General features: G+C 38.7%; 1 long non-coding RNA gene across 3 annotated transcripts in view; it reads right to left on the reverse strand.

Moving 5' to 3' along the window:
- LOC128852385 (uncharacterized) overlaps positions 1-19,489 on the reverse strand; it is an 83,502-nt gene that overhangs the window by 16,921 nt on the left and 47,092 nt on the right. For all 3 annotated transcript variants that reach the window (XR_008450202.1, XR_008450203.1, XR_008450204.1), the window contains exon 2: positions 12,123-12,679. This is a non-coding gene — a long non-coding RNA (uncharacterized LOC128852385). The remainder of the gene's footprint in view (positions 1-12,122; positions 12,680-19,489) is intronic.

Here is a 19,489-nt window from a genome sequence, read left to right on the forward strand (position 1 = left end):
CATAAGGAGAAAGGATGAAAGGTCAGAAGAAGGATAAAATGGAGAAACTTCATTACTTCACTGGAGACCACCAAAAAAAATGATGAAGAGAGAACTTTGGAGACGCACAGACAGACAACAATGATGTGGCACTGGGAGGGATCAATGTAAATAATTCCCCGAAAATAATTACAATACGTAATACCTTTCTGAGAAATGTTAATGAATATGTTTCAGTCACCTGATTTAAGGAAACTGAAATTGTGATATCAGCGCACGTGATTTGGCAGAGGTATCCCCCGTGTGCCTGGGTCCGTGATAAAACCATGCTTTATCACTCAGCGCTAAGGAGTTTGGTTCTGGCAATTCAAGCTGAGGGCAGGAAACACCAGGGATTTCCATTGTGGTGTAGTGCAGGTAAGACATGACAACATGAAGATAAAGGGAGAAGAACTGGAGAACGGTAAGAAGTTATGAACAGGGCAGAAACTGGAGATGGGAGGATGGGAGTAGTGGCAGTTGTCAAGCAGTGAGGATGAGACAGTGAGGACAGCAAAAGAGGAAGACTCTGGAGCCGTGAGAAAGAACAGTAGGTACAGAAGCTGTCTGTATAAGATGGGACCCCAGCAGACCAGAACTTCAGATGACCTTCTTATCTGCCTTTCAATCAGCTCCAGAAGGTTCTGTGGCCCTAAGTATTTTAGTCCTGATAAAGAACCTATTCCCTATGGGGTCATGCAATCACACACAATGAAAAGTTTGGTTTTCCACGGCCTAAGATTTTATGATCCAGGAAATTATTAAAAAAACCCAAAATTTAAAAAAAATCCACAAATAAAGGGTTGTATAAAGGTCATATGGTCAAACGCTCAAAATAAGAATTACTATAAGTAAGACTGCCATTATTATTAAGAGTATAATAACACACTCTTCAATTCCATGATTTTGTAAGCTTTCTCAGCATAAGAAAACTTAACTTCATTTCACTATACCTGGGGTTAGTTTGAGGATGAATCTATGTTATGTGCTTCAGGATATTACCACCTCATTAATCCTATCTCATTAATTGCTCAAACCTGAGAAAGGAAATCGCACTAAGGGACACAGTGCCCTGATGACTGAGTCAGTGAAATGCTGTCCTAACAAATTGATTCTTATCCCAAATTCTGCTGTAGAGTTCCTGTGTGATGCTGAGAAGTCACAAGCCACTGTTTTCACAAAAGGCCTCTATTTTTATTTTGTCACTTTTCAAATATCATCTTTATGCTTCAGTGTTGTACTAAACTCTCACCTCTGCATCTTAGAACCCTGGGAAGCTCTACAGTGAAAATGAAGTGACTCGAGAAGTTAAGATACAACAAAATTAGGTTCTTGGTCCTTCAAACCAGCCACCTACATTCACTTGTCACTGTGAATTTGTGATTTAATATCAGTGCCTATGTCTGCATTATGGAATTTCAAAGTGCTTTTATACAAGAGAACTCTATGCAGTGGGGAGTGAGGAAGGGGTATGCATCAATCTTTTTTCCTAGCTTTGTTTTATTCAAAATAAACCCATAAATTTGATCCAAAAAGAGAATTTTAGTAACCAGAGCCATTGCCATATTCTCTCACCTGGACAATCAGGTTGCATCTGTGGGAAGCATTTTCCCTGCCTTTTGCTTGCCCGTATGGAACACAGAAAGGATAACTACACCACTCGGGGAAGGAACAGCACAGGTCCTGGTGTTTCTGAAGAACTCAGAAGTAGGTGTAAAAGGGTGTAAGTAAGAACTCAGAAGTAGGTGTAAAAGGGACTTAACTTAGCAGCTTCTCCCATTATCACCACGCAAAGACCTCTAGACTGATTCTGCAGGATTTCACTTCTGTGGCTACGCTAGTTAATTCATGGGGTTTGGCTTCCCTCTATCACAGTATTGCACCAACAACACAACCAGACTCCTTCCCGACTTGAGCTGCCGAGTCTACACGAAGCTGTCCTGTACTGCGTGGAGGTACTCATTCAGGCCACTATTGGCTATCGCAGGGATCTTTGCACTGAGATCCACTGCAGCGTAAAGCACCACCAGGAAATGTGCCATTCTGCCCAAAGTTAAATTGTGATGGTTCCTGGAGGTAACCAAACCACGGGAATTACTAATCTCCATGAGAACCTTCCTGTCTAGTTGTGGCATTCCCAGGTGCAAATATAGACACTTCTACATAGCCAGAACTGCTCAGTTCTGACTGATCTGATTAGATTCAACCCCAAGTCCCAATCTCAGTTTCTGTGGGATACCAATAGACATTCCCAGAGCACAGCTGACTAGAGAGCTCTTAAAAAATGCAGTTGCAGGCACCATTTTTTGTCCATTTTCAACAGGAAGAGAAGATGCTGCCACCCTGCTTACAATAGCCAGCTACTGCAGCTATGCTGCTTCGATTAGTGAAACCCAAAGCGAATACAGGTGGAATCCCCATGGGGCATTTTATAAAGGGAGATATTCAGGATTTCAGTCAGCCTGTCATGTCTTGATATAGTCATGTCTTGATATTGTCATGTCAGGAAATAGTTGGGACTGTTTCTGTACCTCATACATGCCAGAAACTAAAATATAGTCCAGTGCTTAACCATTAGTCATTCTCTTTCCTAAGGTTTGCTTATATTTTGCACACAGGTTCAAGTTCAAAACAAACAAAAGGAGAGAAGCTGATATCTGGAATGTCCTGCTAAGGTTTATGTGGGTTCAAGCCAATATGGGACAATTGTGAAGTCAAATTCATCAGAAGGTAATAAACACAGAAAAATCATGTCAGGAATTCTCTAAGTGGACAATAATTGGAGGCTGGAAGAGGGCTCAGAAGTATCACATATATTTTCCTTTCTTCTTGTGCACTTTCTGCAGCCTCTGCTTTTTGCCGCTGTCAGAGAGCGAAGGCATGGGATATGCAGCAGGTGGTGTGCACACCGAGAAATATTTCCTGTTCCGTGAAGATCAACATCTCACACACTGAATGAGGCACAGTCGTGTGAGAAAAATGCTGAGCGTTTTATTTGCAACTGGAGTTATAGGTTTGCGGTTGCAATGGTGATTTAAGCATGGCAACCTAAGGCAAGTTGTGTTGAGGGAGAGGATAACTTTGATAAGAGCAGGATGAATCTTTAGAAATAACTGACTTGTCGTTGGGTACACAGTCCCTTCTGTAGGTGTGAAACACAAGCAGGACTTTCCAAAGCACCAGCAGATCCTGTATGATGAAGGCTGTTTTGTAAAGCAGTCACAGAAGATTCTCAATGATGTTTGCCTAGACAAACATAGTGAGGTTTTCTTTAGCTTTTGAGGGCTTGTCTTTAGCATTCTTTTGATGCAGCTTTGTCATATGATATTGATAGGAAGGCTACAGAATTCTTCCTTAATACCTGGAGTTAAAAATAGTACTTCATCTCCTCCCCAATGAAACTGCATCAGGCTTTTTTTGCACTACCCACGTTGCAACCTTGCAATGCTTTTCATTTGCATTCCACGCCCCTAAAAGCACTACACACTCTGGACTCACTCCTGTTGATCCTCTTCACAGGAATAAAAGTGGCATCTTCTGTGAAAGGGCAAGTATTGCAGCAAGTGACATATGAGCACTGAGCAGAACAATGCTATGAGGAAGCAGCTGAACCTCGGAGGGAATCTCCACTGAAGGAAAACACAGTAGGAAAGGCAAATTCAATTAGTGATGCTTGTGGCCTGACCAAACTTCACCGAATTTTGAAAAATAAAAGCAGGATATACACACCCAATGAACATGTTGACAAAAATAGACAGGCGCAGTTAGTATCTTGAGTTTGTTCAGTTTACCTTAGATCTTAGCAGGCTTCCCAGCTTACTAGTGGGTTTATTCCCTGGTTCCATCTCATCTTCTGTGTTTTCTCCCATGGATGAAAATGATCTAACATGGCTAAGCCTCTGAAAGTGTTTTCACACTGTCCTGCTATCCTATGTATTTCAAGTACCCTCCTGAATAAACTTTCTTCCAGAACTGCTGCCCTTGAAGCCTTCGGTTACATACAGACTTATCCATGCTTTTTTATTCCTATCACTGCTTCATTTCACTCTGAAGAAAGATGCAAAAATTCATTAAGCAGAGGTGTGCCAGGCCACTAGTTGGAACGTGCTATCAACCAGCTGGGGAAAAGCAGAATTGAAGTACCACACAAATATATCCAGTTCTCCAGGAGCCCTCCTACGCAGACCAAAGCAGCACTGATGGCACTGATTTAAATGTATTACAACAGCAAGCGCTTTTTATCCTATCAAAACCTTATTATAAGGCAGTCAGTCAATCCTTATGGTCACTTTGAGCAGCACTGAGAAAGGAATGAGTCAAATATCAGATCGCTAGATGTGATCATTTTCACTATTGGTATAAAATCCAGCCAGGGTAAGCCAGAATACTGTAAATCTAGTTAACGTAATTTCATCTGATTTTTTAAAAGGTTATTAAGACAACAAACAAGCAAAAAATAACAAGAAAATTTTATCCTTACTATGTAAATACATTATTTCATCCTTTTAAGAACATCTATTGCTGTAGTACGAACCCAGATTCCTTTAGCTTAGCCATAAAAACAGTTTTACTTAGCTCATGTCAAAGTTTATCGTGTGACTTTAAAGCATCTGTTAACTTTAACAGCATAAATGAAATCATCGCTGAATATGGCCTCACAAGGCAATTTTTTTTTTTTAATGTTTAAACCATTCTTGTCTATACCCCCTTGTCATTAACTGGTAAATCAGTAATTTATTTCCTATTAGAATTTATATAGTTTGCAGCAATTAAGAAGAAAAGCATAATTGCTGACAAACCCAGGGCACTATTTAAATCACTTCCTTGTTGACAACATATTTCTCCTTCCTAAAACTGAATGTCACTGAAATCTGATTTGTACAGAACCCTTGTGGACTCATCATTCAAATGTACTGCACCTGTCACCTGTGTGCTAGCATTCTGCTAAGGATCAATTTACATAACCTCATTTAATGGTTCATAAATCATACCCATTAAGCCCAGCTAACAGGAACCAAGGGTTCTAATTTATGCTGCCTTTCATAGCAGAAAATTGGGAGGCTGGAGCCTGTGGATAAAGAACCCAGGTCTTGCCTTTGATTGTTGATTGTGATGGTAAATGTATGGATGATGAGAACAGATTTTCACTTTATTGATTTCCTGCCAAAGCACAGCATGCTTTATTGTGAAAGGGGGCCTTTTGGCAGCAGTGCTAAAAGTGGCAGTTGTTTAGGAGCCCTTTGCCAAGATGACATCTAAGACAATACCGAGTGGTAAATACTAAAATAATATCAAGCTGAAATGTTAATTTTTAAAAAGAAACCTCCCCAAAGGTTCATAAAATCAATGATTTTATACTGCAGAGAACTTTGCTAATAAACATGAAGCCAGGTAACTACTGTGGGGTATTAATTTCTTTTTTAAATCTATTTTTCTTAAATTCTTTATTCTATTATAAATTATTCATGGTATTTCAGTCAAAGTCATGCAGATGTTTGAAACCCGCTGTAGAGTGACAGTTCAGCCAGAGTTGTGTGCTGGGTCTATCTTGAGCTTTGTACTCTGATCCTCCTTTTGACTAAATACCTGGAAATAGCTTTTTCTGTCATTTGATTTTCTATTTTTAAGTTCTATTATTTAGTAGGTGGCTGTGTGCCGTAGTGAATTGCCAAATGGAATATGCATATGCATAGGCATACAGCAGTCTTCCCACATGAGTTTAGGCAGGGTCTCAAAATACCAAAAATAGTCTTGATATTACTTTCTGGAATGAAAGAAACTGTGTCGGTTTGTTCTTCTTGCCTCGCTCAAAATCACACCCTTTCATTTCAGCTCGCTCTCTACTTTTCTGCATAAAAGTAAGAAATCCTACTTTTCTTTATCTTCACCTAGGACAGACTGATTCTCAACAACTGGGGATTTAATCATTAATGCTGCAGATGGACAAATTACTTTGCAGGACCGGGACCATGGTCTGTGTTTTCTGCCAGCCCCGATACTGATTTGATAAACAATGTGTTGGGGTTTTATTCTTCTTTTCCAGCTACCCTTTAGGAATTAGGAGCTTTATCTTGGAAGGTGCCAGCCATACTCTGGGAAATATTGAAGTTGCTGAATAGTCTTGATGTAAAAAAACTTGCTCAGAAAGAAAACACCACCCAGAGTTTGGGGCACTAATCGAGCTTGAACACTTTCTATTGAGGTCCATCGTAGTTTTCTCTTGGAACTTCGGGAAATTCGCTAGAATTCTATTCACAAAATGCACGTTTCGTTCAGTAAATTCCTAGCATAAAATACATAAATAGTAAATAGAGGAGGTATGAAAACCCTACTGCTTGCCTCCCTCCCCCATTCACTTTGCCCTGTCAGCTGAGCTAAGAATCGCATCCTGTCTTTTTAAGTGCTTCTTTCATCTGACGGTCGTCCACCACAGCTCTGCAGTACGGAGAGAGATCTCCAAGCTCAGAACAAGCTACAGTATTCTGGTACTTTGAGATGAAATTTCTAAGTCTTCAGCTGGAAAAGAGCATGAATAAAAATATCCCACAGTGTATCAGAATCCTCCACGTACCCCTCTGTTTTATGAAGGGCACTGTATTCTTTCCTGCCCATGTTTGTGCAGACCTCACTCCAGTCAGTGTGCTCTGGGAGATCTGTATCAACAAGATCCAAGCGTTACTGACACTTTGTAGATCCTGATAATTCTCAGCAGATGACAAAACAATGGAGTAGTTTTCCTCCATCAATATGGATTTACTGGGCATCCCAGCACTTATAAACCCAGAAAAAGTAGGCACCTTCAGGGACAAACAAGGATTTTTAGGATTTTAATCTTGGGTTTTCAGGGAGTTATAGTTATCCCGTTGTAGTGTTAGATCTTCAAGCTGTGAGAGTAAGACCTTCAGGCTCTGGGAATAAGTTTTGGTGAATATTTCTGGGGCAGATCTACGCATCACCATGTGCTCCTTCCCACACCCCTCTCCCGCAGGTAACTAACCCTCTAGCAGGAATGGCAAAAAGAATGTGGCCGTACCTCAGCCATTCTAGTTCACGGCTTCATGTATTCACTTCAGGGCTGTTGAAGTTTTCACTGAGGCTGAGATACGAAGTGGAGCAGCTGAGGAATGAGCACACATTTCAAATATTCATATTCAAATCTCTCTCTTCCTGCAATGGTGGCAGCATCCTCTGGCAAAGGAGAAGGGCGAATAGATGGGAGAAGTAATGTCTTATTGCACTATAGTTGCTTACTGTTGTGTACAGAAGTGAATCCCTAAGCCTCTGCCTCACTTTCCATTGCAAAATGGAGATGGTGCTGTAAGAACTAGATACATTTAAAAGGGTAGGAGCAATAAAGTCCACATTAGTATCTTAGATTTCTTCTCTCAGTAGCAGCACATATTTAAGTATGTCGCACTGAAAGTTAATTGTTTTGTAGATTAGGATCCTTCATTGTTTTCTCCATCTCATGAACTCTAATATCCTTTTTTAGTGATGGAAACTTGCTTCTCCTCCAGTTATTCTGATGCACCTGAGTCCCGAGCTTAGACATCCTGCTGTTGAAGTCCTTGGCCTTCGCTTAAACAGAAACCAACAATAGTACCGAATAAAGGGAAGGCTTTGTAATCTCCGCCTACATAGTGGTAGGTTCATGTCACTGTACTCATTTTGATTTGTGGCATAAGTAATATTTCAGCTCAGGATTACAGAGGTGAAGGGTTTTAAACTTGATCTTAGCTCTAAAAAAAAATACTCAGCTGCTGGAATTTTGCTATTCAATTTCAAGGTCCTACCAATCCAAACAAAACAAGCACAAAACCACAGCCCACAACATATTATTCTGGCTGTTAGTTATATGTTATATAGTATTATTTATTTTGCAGAGGCAGGAGTGAGCTGAAGCTTAGTGACGGAAGCATCCCTGCAGGTGCTGGGGAATGTCACTGGCAAATCTTACTGATGTGTTGTAAGGTGTAACCACACACAGATGTTCCCGTGCCTTCCTGACAGGGTGTACTGCTGCTGTAACAGTGAAGCAGAAGAGATTATATGCTTACATCTTAAATCCACTGTCTGAAAATTTATCTTTGTCCTCCTTTCCTGATAAGCCTAAACAAAGCAATGGGGATAACACCTCAGAAAGTGAAATTGTCACAGACCCGGTGTTGGGAACTCACAGTTGCTGTGATCGCTTTATTTATTTAAATGAAATCACAGTTATATTAATAAGGACTAAAGCAGATCAAGACCAATTCTAAACTCTGCAGATCATTTCCTCCCAGGTGCTAGTCCTTCAGAGCTTGTAGACACATTTAGCTTAATGCATAGCCCACTGACACAGGTTTAGACCAGATCCACAAGTTACATAAACTCCATTCAAATTGACAGCAGTGTCATGACTTGCAATGGATTAAGATCTCCGTGAGTGGAGCTAGGCTGATGAGAGAGACCATAGCCACCGTTTAAGTCAAGTGTGTTTCTACTTTTTACTTTAAGGCAGGCAAGAATTCCTGCTGCAACATTGCCATATAACATCATTAATGGATACACACCGTGGTGTATAAGAATACCCAAGAGCACAGCAAATGAGTGGTCTGAATACCCAAGGCACGCTGTACTGCTGCACCTGCCCGGGTACGTATAGACCTATTAGTCAGTTCATATCAGTATTATTCAACTCTAATTAAGAAAACGTTAATTTACTGGAGATGTTGAGCTGTGTCATTCTGAGTTACCACGACTTTTACTTCTTCCTTTTCTTGTCTCAAATGCAGACCTGAGTTTTAAAATTGTACAACATTGACCAAAGTCCAGTTCTGCTATGTGGGACTATAATAAAGTAAAATCAGAATGTTGAGAAGGGAAGAGAGAGATTAAGGTGAGAATGCAGGCAGATATTCAAGATATTTAGGGCTCTGACAGAGTTGTTTGTGATGCATTAAAATTAGACAGCTAACACTCTTCTAGTGGGTCTTACCACTTTCCAAGGCACAGCTGTCCAATAGGCTCACAAATCAGTCTGAAAAGTTCACATCCTCAAGCTGGCATGTTATAAGTAATAGAAATCACAAACTGTTTAATCTGATGCCTTTAGTTTTACCCGTTAACTTGTGATGGGTACTCCTGGTGACATTTTCTAACTTAGTCAGTCAGAAATATTTATTATTACAAACCAGGTATAATTTCATTGAAATTGATGTTTTATCCAAGTACAAAACTTATGTTAATGGAATAAAGGAATTCTACAAACGGAAGGCACTATGTATTTAAAATAGCATGAAAAACCTAGCATTTGACAATTTTTTCCTTTTTATGTGGAGGTTAAATAAAACATACTAAGCAATATTTTTAAGTCAAGTTGGGAGTAGAAGTACAAAGTCTGATCCAGATCTAACATGAGCTTACTCTGATTAAGCTTTACGGGATACAAATGTGATCATACTCAGAGGTTCTGTCTCTTAAAGGTAAAGATATCGTATTTGCAAAACTATGGCTCAGTAGACCATTTCAGCCATGATGCTGTTGATACAGTTCTTCATTCCTTATTGAGATATGCCCTGAGATTATCCCAAGAACACAAAAAGTCTCAACTTAAATGCAAAATTCCAGGAAAATCACAGAAACAAATCATGTATGTAGTCTAATCTTGCAACTTTTCCACTCCACAGGACAACTCTGTAAGGCATCCTGAAAATGGGTTAAATAACTTCACTAATGTTTAGTCCCTTTTAAACATTTATATGAAAAAAATCCCAAAATATGCCAATATTGACTCAACCGTATTGCTTAACAGGGGAAGAAATGGACTTTTTGAGGTCATAGGAAGCCCAAATAACATGGGGTTCTTTCAGGGCTTTTTTTCTAAAGGTGAAAAAGGTTTGTCTAATAGCTCTGCCTTTCCTTCTGCTACTCCCCGCCCTGCTTAGAGATTCCTCAATATGTAGTGTAATTTTGATGAAATTATACAGAAAGACTGGAATTCTTAAAAGAGAGATTTCAGATTCAAGCTGAGTATGAACGCAGGCAGCTGGACAGAGGTGTAGAATTAAAGTGTTCTCACTCCCAGTAAGACTGTGGTACGACATCAGCCATCGAGCCACAAGACATCAAGGCTAACACAGGGGAGAGGCCATAAAAACAGGTTTCCCAATTCTGTTATTCACAGAACTATTTCTTTCTCTGAGGCTTTCACATTCCAATCTAATAATGCATCTATAAACTAAGTGATCTGCTGACTTAGTGTTAAAAGAAATCCGAAAGGCTTTTCTTAGTACCTTACCTCTCCTTTTGAAAACTTTTCTGGCCTCCAAATTATAGTGTCTACATGAATAAATATTGGAATGCAGCTATTTGTACAATTACTGAAAACATGCTGATGGAGTTAGTATGCAAACTCCATTCCAATAGAAGTAGGTTGCTACTTTTGTATGAGATAGACAGATGTAGGTTAGATGAATTTCAGTAGTGGTTAAGTCCCTTTAAGATATAACTTCGAACAATTCTGAGCTGCTAGGGAGGGGTAAAGGCATATTCATGTTCATAAAAAAATACAAGTTGAGTGCAATAAGCTCTAAAGTAGCTGCATTTTAAAATAGCTTCCCTCACATGTGTGTACCTCCAAAACCATAAATCCTACAGAGTGTAGTTAGACCTTCTTTAGCTGTTCAGTCGGTACTGCAACTGATGGGTCTTACACATGATAAATTGTGAAAAGAAGTTAAATGCCCTCTGAGCTAACGGCTGTCTGTATGTTCTGGCTGTGTTCCTGTTCATTGCAGTATCTTTTAGTGTTTAGGAACAGGTTTAAGAAATTGGTAAGAAGTCTGTCATCGACCCTGCTCTCTTTGACCCTAAACAGAAGAAAAATAAAAGAAATAGAGACGGCAGATTTGTCTCAAAGCTGCTATCAGTAGTTTTATTGCGAACATGCTATCGTTAGACTGATTTGAAACACTTGTGATGCGACCTACAAGATCAATACTGACTACGGTGTACGTTAATGATGGAGCTTCCTCCTTATATTCTCTCGTCTTAGCAAATCAAATTCTTAGCATTCTTTCAGTGTATTTTTCTTTAATTCAATTTTGTTTGTATAATTATGGGGGCGGGGATTGAAATTTTGTTGTTGGGGCTTTTTTACAATTTAAGGATTTTAATTTAGCTAATTCAGTTGCTGAAGTACAGTAAAAGCTCAGACTGTCATGGGCCCTATCCATTCATGGTGGAACTGCAGGAAACAACAGAATTACACCAGCGATGAATTTTGCTCATTGTGTTTCTTCCACTTAAATTTAATCAACCCTTTGTGAACCTCTTTCATTTCAATGGCATTATATGAAACAACTCAATGTGATACAATTCGTTTGTTGAAATTGCATTGATTCCTCTGGAGATGCAGATATAAACACAAGTCTATATGATCTCATCTCCTTTAAGGTTACTAAAATAATTCTATTTTTATTTAATGCTTTTAGGCTTTTAGGTAATAAAATATCTAAATTAATTTGCATGTTAAACCTGAAGTTAAATTGCATGAGTTCGATGTTATATTATTACTCTCTGTTTGCACGAGTATCACTGAGAACTGAATTAAAGCTTTTCTCTTCCAACTATGAATGATTGTACTTCTGAAATAAAATGTACTTACCTATGTTCCAGATCATTATTATATGAAATTCTGACAATTTATCTTGAGATGTTTGATGAATTAGGGATATTAACATATTGGGATATAATTTTAAAGTAAATTTGAGAAGCTAAAAACACTTCCATATAAGGACAAAATGTTATGCTCTCAAAGATATTAAAAAATCATATTAAAAGTTTGATTAGTAATAGATGCTTAGCAGTAATGTATAAAAGGGATCACTATAATTATTATCCCCTGCTGTTGTAAAGAACTCCTTTTGTCACCACTGGCTTCTGAGGTTGAAAAAACTATTCTGCAGTTCTTCCAGCTGATGATGTCAAAGCACTGTGCAAACATTAGTGCTGAAATTAACAATTAGAGCAATTTTCTCAATACAAATCCAAGGTTATTTCTCATTCCTCCCCTTTCCTTCCTTACAAGCACAGACAAGCCAACATGCAAACCAACAGATTACCTGTATTTTTCTTTCGTTACTGCAACCGTCTGTTTAAAACATGCCCTCCATGCCAGGTCAGTGGTTAAATATGTCTTAAAAGGTGAGACAGTAGTCAGGTTACTTGTGTTCTGAGTTCCTTATTTTTCTTCCTGACCTCATTTCCACGCTTGAACAATTATCAAAGAGTTTCTGTTGTGGAAGATGTGGTTTCCTTTAAACCAGATCACTAAGCGTACATCATCTTCATGACCTAATTCCAGGGGAGGCCAACAGCTGAAGAACCTGAGCTAAGGGAGGTGTTCTTTCTGGCCCACCAAATGGATTCACCAATTGAGCCAGGAAAGTGCATCTTCTTCATGTTCTGCTCCTTGGGACTTAGGAAGGTGACAATCAGCTGGTTATCCTTGAAAATGCTTTCCTCAGTGTCAGAATCCCTCCTGAGCATGGAAAGCCTCCGTGTCCCCTCAGGGATGAAAGTTTATCAAGGAGTAGGCTGAACCTTGGAATGAGCTCTCCAAGAACCTGGAAGAGTCTGGATTTTTGGTTGCTCCTTGCTGAAGCCAAGGGTCCAAATACTGCAATACGCATACATAAAAATTCATTATTTTTAGTACAAATAACCCCATTGATTTCAGTAGAATTACTCAGATTTAAAAGGAAATTATTAATAGGTTTTTGCATATTTGGTGACCTAAAAGTGATTCACAGTAGCTTGAACTCCTCCTTAAACTGGACTATTATGCCCACAAGTCATCTCGTCAATATTAAAGCAGGATCTAAAACTGTGAAAGATTAACAGAAAGTGCTCACTTCCATGATTTTTTTTTTCCTATTAAAGGAATTTGGACTTGAATTTACATTTTTAATTGCTTTGGGGGTTGGTTTTGTGTGTGTGTGTCTGTGTGTGAAATCAGCCAGTGCTAGCAATCTTTCTAAAATATTCCTATGCCACGTCCACTATCTTTTCTTCTTCCCAGATACACTTTTCTAAACTTACCTACATTATGATAATAATAAAATAAATATTATATTCCTAAAATAACTCTTAAATTGCACAACAGGCATCAAACCCATTCTTCTTGCAGTGAGCAACAATGTACTTTCCAGCAACCGCCAAACACTATGAAAATGGTTCATTTACTTCCAGAATTTGCCAAAAACAGATGATGACTGAAACTGGTAATGACTATTTTCTATTCTCTATCCCTAAGTAATTGACCATTAATTATAATATCAATAGGCTGTGGATAAGTAAAGCAGACACATGTTAGGGCTACATTTCATTTGTAACTGTTTTGTATATATCATAAATCTCTAATATTGGGCTATTGTCACACATGATGAATTATTGTAAGCATGTCAGCACATAGTGGAAGTCAAGTACATTCAAATACTACTCAGTCAGAATTGAATTTGGCATGATAGTCTCATAAAAGGGGACTCAATTGAGAGTTTCCACTTGCCTGCTCTAAACTTGTCACTTGTAGGTGCTAAAGAGCTTGTTGTGTTGGTTTAATTAGTCAACAAATCGGTCCTTACTTGATTGCGTGGTCGTATCACATATGTTAACACTTCACTGTTTGATGGAGATATTAACAAGTGACAAGAGTCTCTTGGTCTATGGACTTTAAAGAAGAGAAGCTCTTCTATATTATTTCATTTGGTCCTGCCAATATTTATTAGATCATGCAGGCTGCAGGCTGCCAGCAAGAGAAAGACAACACAAACATTTTTCAGGGTTATGCTCATCTGTATCCCAAAGAAGGGTCACTAAACAATCGATGGTAGAAGAATATAAGTAAGATGAGTGTTTTCTACCACAGCTTAGAAATTCATTATTTGATACAATTTGCTGCAGACCTCCTTGGAGCTTTTTTCACTTAAAGATAATTTATGACAAGAACAGAGAGGTTCTTGAAAATGCTATAGCAACTAGAGCTGAATGATGCCACTCTGGCACTAGATGCATAGTCACCAGAGGCCAGTAAAAAGGAAGTTTGCATTTGTATGAAGAACTGTATTAGTTAAGCATTCATCAGTGTTGTATAAAATATTCATATTACTTGTTGCTGGAAGATTAAACAAAAAAACTTCAATAATTAAAATGGCTTATTCCCAGGAGTGGGGGGTAGGGAAAAAGTTGGTCCTCTGCAAGTTTGCAAAAGGGCTTGTCTATTCACTTTTTGTATAGCAGCAAACAAAAGAGGAGTGCATACTTTATAGGCTCCACTTGTTTGACCACCATTCTGTTATAGCTTTTATCTGTGCTTCACCAGTAATCAGGTCTCTGAAGCATGTGCTGTAGTAAAGGGAAATATATCACATATAGAAAATCTCCTTAATAATTTTTGGTGAGTCTTTCGCTAGAAAAAGCCTTTTAAAACATTTTAATAAGTGCCATAAATGCTATTGGTTATAAATACTGATTGGTCTTGGTAATATGTGAAGAAATACAATGAGAGAGGATCTCCTTAAGTTTGCTATTACAATAGCGTTATAGCTAATTTTATTTCTTTTTGTTGGAAAGCTAGAGGATAATTTGAATAATTCCCTTCAGAGGAAAACAAATAATGATTCATATTTATAATCCCTCACTACATCCATCTTCATCAGAATATTGCAGCCTCCCTACTTCTTAATTTTCACTGTAATGGTCAAGCTGAACTTTTACTTCCTTTTAATTCATAGGGTGATCCTCATAAGTCAGGGTCTGCTACAAGACAGCTATATTAGAACACCCTGCTTTTTCACAGTGATTTTGTAATAAACATTTGTAATAAACTTGCTCATTAAAAAACAATGATAGAATAATGTTTTTTAGAATGGTGGTAGAGAAGTTGCTTACTTAAATTTCCCCATGCACCATCTTGTAAATATGTTAGATGCATTCCAATACTTGGATATTTATATAAAAAATGAATTTCATTAAAAATTTAATGATTTGTTAATAACAAACAAGCATAGATTTTGGAAATGCAAATGCACAGTCTTAGGAATAGAAAGTTGTTGTAATCTTTCCAGCTGCATTGAGGTCTCTCATTAGTACAGATCATTTACTCATGTACCTATGCATAGACATACACATTTTTGTGAAAACAGTAAAATTATTTACTAATAAGCCTGCAAAATGTAATGGCTGTGCTAAACTATTTTTTGTTTATGTGACTAGACTCTTGCCAAGTGTGTTTATATGTGGTTCTCAGGCATAATCTATATTAGTTTGAATTGTTTCAATGAGTTTGAATATATTGTTCACTTATTCAAGTATCAGGAGTTGATTGCCTTATATTGTTATAATTTTTATTGCACTAGCAATGAAGGTGCCAAATAAGAATGTAGGGTCCAGATATTCTGGATAGATCACAAACAAAGAATAAATTACAATCTTCCTTTTGTCTCGGCAATATTTACCTTTTTTCATAGTATAGTATTTTTATGGTCCTTGGTCATATTGTGTATGCTTGGAATATGAATTATAGATTTCCAGAGCTTTAAAATTATTCCTATTGTAGGTAAAAGATCACACTTCTGAGAGATGTTCAACTATGTTCAACTATGATTCTTTGCCCAGATGCCCAATGTCAATTAGAGAGTTTGCTGTTGCTCCAATCCTTCATATTGTTGGGGAGCTTCCGTGAATTACTAAGTACCCCTAATTTCTATTGACTGCGGTGAACAGCAGAAAATGAAAAACAGATAAAACTTGAGATTTCAAACTGCATTTGATGTCTTTCCAAGTGAGGATTTGCAATGTCCTAAATTGGTGACTCCTCTGTATTTTTTATGAGTTAATTTATCTCGATGTTTTGGAAAGTACTAGTTCAAAATTTTCTTCATTGTTTGTTAATTCAGAATACATTTTTTTTATTCTAAAATGCCGGTTAACTCTCATCACTAATAAATACATTCACTTTCTCTTTTCCTGTCTCTTTTTAAAATCCAATCTGTTTAATTGATTGGTTTTGCTACAAGATGTTATTTTGGTTGTGTGGCACCACTACCCAAATTCTACCTGAACGATGTTCACAGTGCCACCATCATCAATGGCAGTTGTGTTTCACAAAGCTGGAATCAGAGGCTATTGAGTTAAAGTTGGTAGATCAGTCCAGAGAAGCCACATCTACCTTGCAAGTACTGGGACTGCTGTTAGATCCCTCCATAGCTGCCTTTTTCCCAGGATGGGCAAGCCCCAGTCTCATAGTCTCTCCTTACAGGGAAAGTTCTCCAACCCCTGACCATCTTAGTGGTAGTTTACTGAATTCTCTCTGGGTGATCATTACCTTGCTTGTACTGTATACCTAAAACTGGGCAAAGTATCTAGATGTGATCTCCTGGGGCAGAGTAGAGGGGGGATATTCACTCTTCTCAGTCTGCTGGCTGTGCTCCTGTGACTATTGTCCTGGATGCTCTTGTGCAGGGGCAGGCTGCAGGCTCATGTTCAGCTCACTGCCCATCTCTCCTTGGGAGCACAGTTGCTCCCTAGCCTGGGAGCCTCCAGCCTTTACTGCAAGAGCAAGTAGCTCTTTCTTCCCACTTGCAGGACTTTGCATTCATTCCCCTTGAATTTCATAATATTCCTGCTGGCCATTTTGGGCCCCTTTTGGTGGCAGCCCTGCCCTCAAGTGCATCAGCTGGTCCCACTAGTTTGGTGTCACTTCATATCTGGTGAAGGTGCACTCTGCCATCTGCTTCAGATCATTGATAAAGATGGTTAACAGGACAGGTCCCATGATAGATACCTATACTCCATTTGTTACCAGCCTCCAGGTAGAGCATGACTCATTCTGAACCTGAACATCCAACCAGTTGTTTACTTGTCCATTTGCCCCACAATCTAGACCATAACATTGGATACAAGAATATTTTGGAGGCTCTCCAAAGCCTTGCTAAAGGCAAGGTAAACAACATCCACTGCACTCCCCTCATCTGCAGATCTAGTTATTTCATCATAGAAAGCAGTTGGGAAAAGCGTGATTTTATCTGCTGACTTTCCAGTCACAACTTTCTTCATACACCCATAAAGGCATTCAAGAAGGATTCATTCTGAGAATGTCCTGGAGACCGAAATAAGGCCTGTAGTTTCCCAGATTGCCCCTTTGTCTTTCTTTGAAGATGGGTGCAGCATTTCCCCTTCTCCAGTCATCATGGACCTCCCCCTGCTCTCCAAGACCTTTCAAAGATGACAGAGAATGGCCTCACTATGATACTGGCTATAATACAGATTCCAACAGAGATAAAAGGAATCGTGCCCTAAAAGCTTTGAAAAACTACAAACTTTTTGCTATTCAAGCTACAATTGCATAATAGGAAATAATAAATAGTTTCAGTGTAGGGAATTAGTTCAACAGGACAATTTGGGTGATTGTCATCGCCCTGTCAATAACCTGGAAGAAGCCCTTTCAATAGTCTGAAAACAGCCTTTTATAAAGAGCAGAACTATATGAAAAGTGTTAAAGAGTGTCCCTTTCTGAATGCTCTTTATTCTGTCCCTCTGGATTCTTCTTTACATGTGTTCATTGAGACACCAAAGTAAGTTTTTTTCACTATTGAACCAGTGCCACTATGAGAGGATGAATCCCATCCCCTTTTGACTCATACAGTATCCATTTAACTGTTAGGTATGCACTGAATGAAACATGCAGCTCTATTAGGACTAGTTCTTTCTTGCATAAAGAGATGCCTCATCACAGCATACATATGTATATGCATAGTCATTCTTCAGATTAGCCACAGCCACATCTTTGTAAAATGCTTAATTACCAGAACACAAAACACAGAATACATTTCCTCCCTTAATCAACTTCAAGATACAGTGGAGTCTACCTTGGGGCTAGAAGACCAATGTGATGATTTCTTGAGATCCCTTCCAGTGCTGCCACCCTTGTCACAAACAGGAAACAAAGAAATCCAGTTGTCATCTATGTGCTTGGATTTCCTTCATTGCCAAACACGAGTGAGAAAAGTGATACTAAGCTGTTGTTACTGAATTGTCTTTAACTATACAAGTAAGAATTAGCCAAAGAAGACAAATGCATTATTTGAAAGTAATGCTGACAACGCAGTAGTCCTCAAATACTCTTAAGTCTTAAGACAAAATGTTTATTTTGAAAGATGAAAATGTATTCCAGTGGTATCTCCCCAGCCGTGTTCTTTTCCAAAAAAAAAGAAGGGGTGCACTGCTTCCCAAGGGAATTTGGAGTCTAACATCAAATATTTGAGTCTAACTGGACATTATATATCAAAAAATGTATGTACAATCTGTGAATATCATGAGCGTTATGTGCTACTAAGCTAAATATTAAATGCACAGTTTGCACAGTGTAGGGCTCAATTATCTTGCAGTCTTCAGAATTCCTTGTCTCTCTTCAGTAGCTGAATAAAGGACTCTAAATGACTGGCAGTTCAGGTGCCTCACTTTTAGGCAACTAAAGTGTGGTGGAAGTAATCCTGTCTTTAGAAATAATGTGTAGTTCATTGATGTTTTAAGCGGAGACGCTGAGCAGTAAGCCAGGATGGACTGAGGCACAAATACATATCCTGTTCTGATACATCTGCTGAAGGGGTGGTTACCTGGAGCAGCAAACCTTGCAATAGGTGTAGCCCAGAGAGATTGAAGCAACAACTTTAAAAATACTGCAGTTACTTCAGCTTGTCTGTCACAGTATTTAATGACATGGGTGTAATTGCGGAGCAAAAAGTATTGATTGCTACTCAAGTTTGTAAAATGGGAATCACGTGTTATTAAAAGAGTAAAAAACAGCAGTAATGATCCTTAATGCTTGTGTGTGGATGCTTTCCACATACAATATGTTCTTCACCTATATCAATGTATACCTCTACTCTTATATGCAAAGTGCAGAGCCTCCGAAGTGTCATCTGCTCAGCGCTTTTTGAAAGGTCTATATGTGCTCCACTAGGTGTCAGGGCACTGCACACAGAGGCATCCTCACAAGATCAGGTACACTGTGGGTTTCTCTAATCCACTCTTGGTTCATGTGGCTTTCCAGCACCCAGGCCTCGCTGAGAAAGGAACTCAGGAGTAGTGTTGCCAACAAGCAGGACGAGGACACTCACCTGGATGCCGTGGCACGGATGCTCTAGGCAGATACTCTCTTTCTTTACCTCAAGATTACTTTTATTAATAGTATATGCTGGCTTTTCAAGAAGTCAAACGCTTGCGTGTCATCTGCGCCAAATTAAGAAAGTGATGTAGCTACCTACAGGTTACGTCAGTTCTGATTCAGATCAGTGCTAAAATCTAATAAATACATAAAAACTGATAAATGCAAAATCATAAGGAGTTCACCTACAATGGATTCCACAAAACAAAAAGGTGTAATTTATTGTATGTCATTCAGTTATTTCGCATCACCCACATAAAGCTT

This window comes from Cuculus canorus, chromosome 5 (genome assembly GCF_017976375.1).
Source record: "Cuculus canorus isolate bCucCan1 chromosome 5, bCucCan1.pri, whole genome shotgun sequence".
Taxonomy (NCBI): domain Eukaryota; kingdom Metazoa; phylum Chordata; class Aves; order Cuculiformes; family Cuculidae; genus Cuculus; species Cuculus canorus.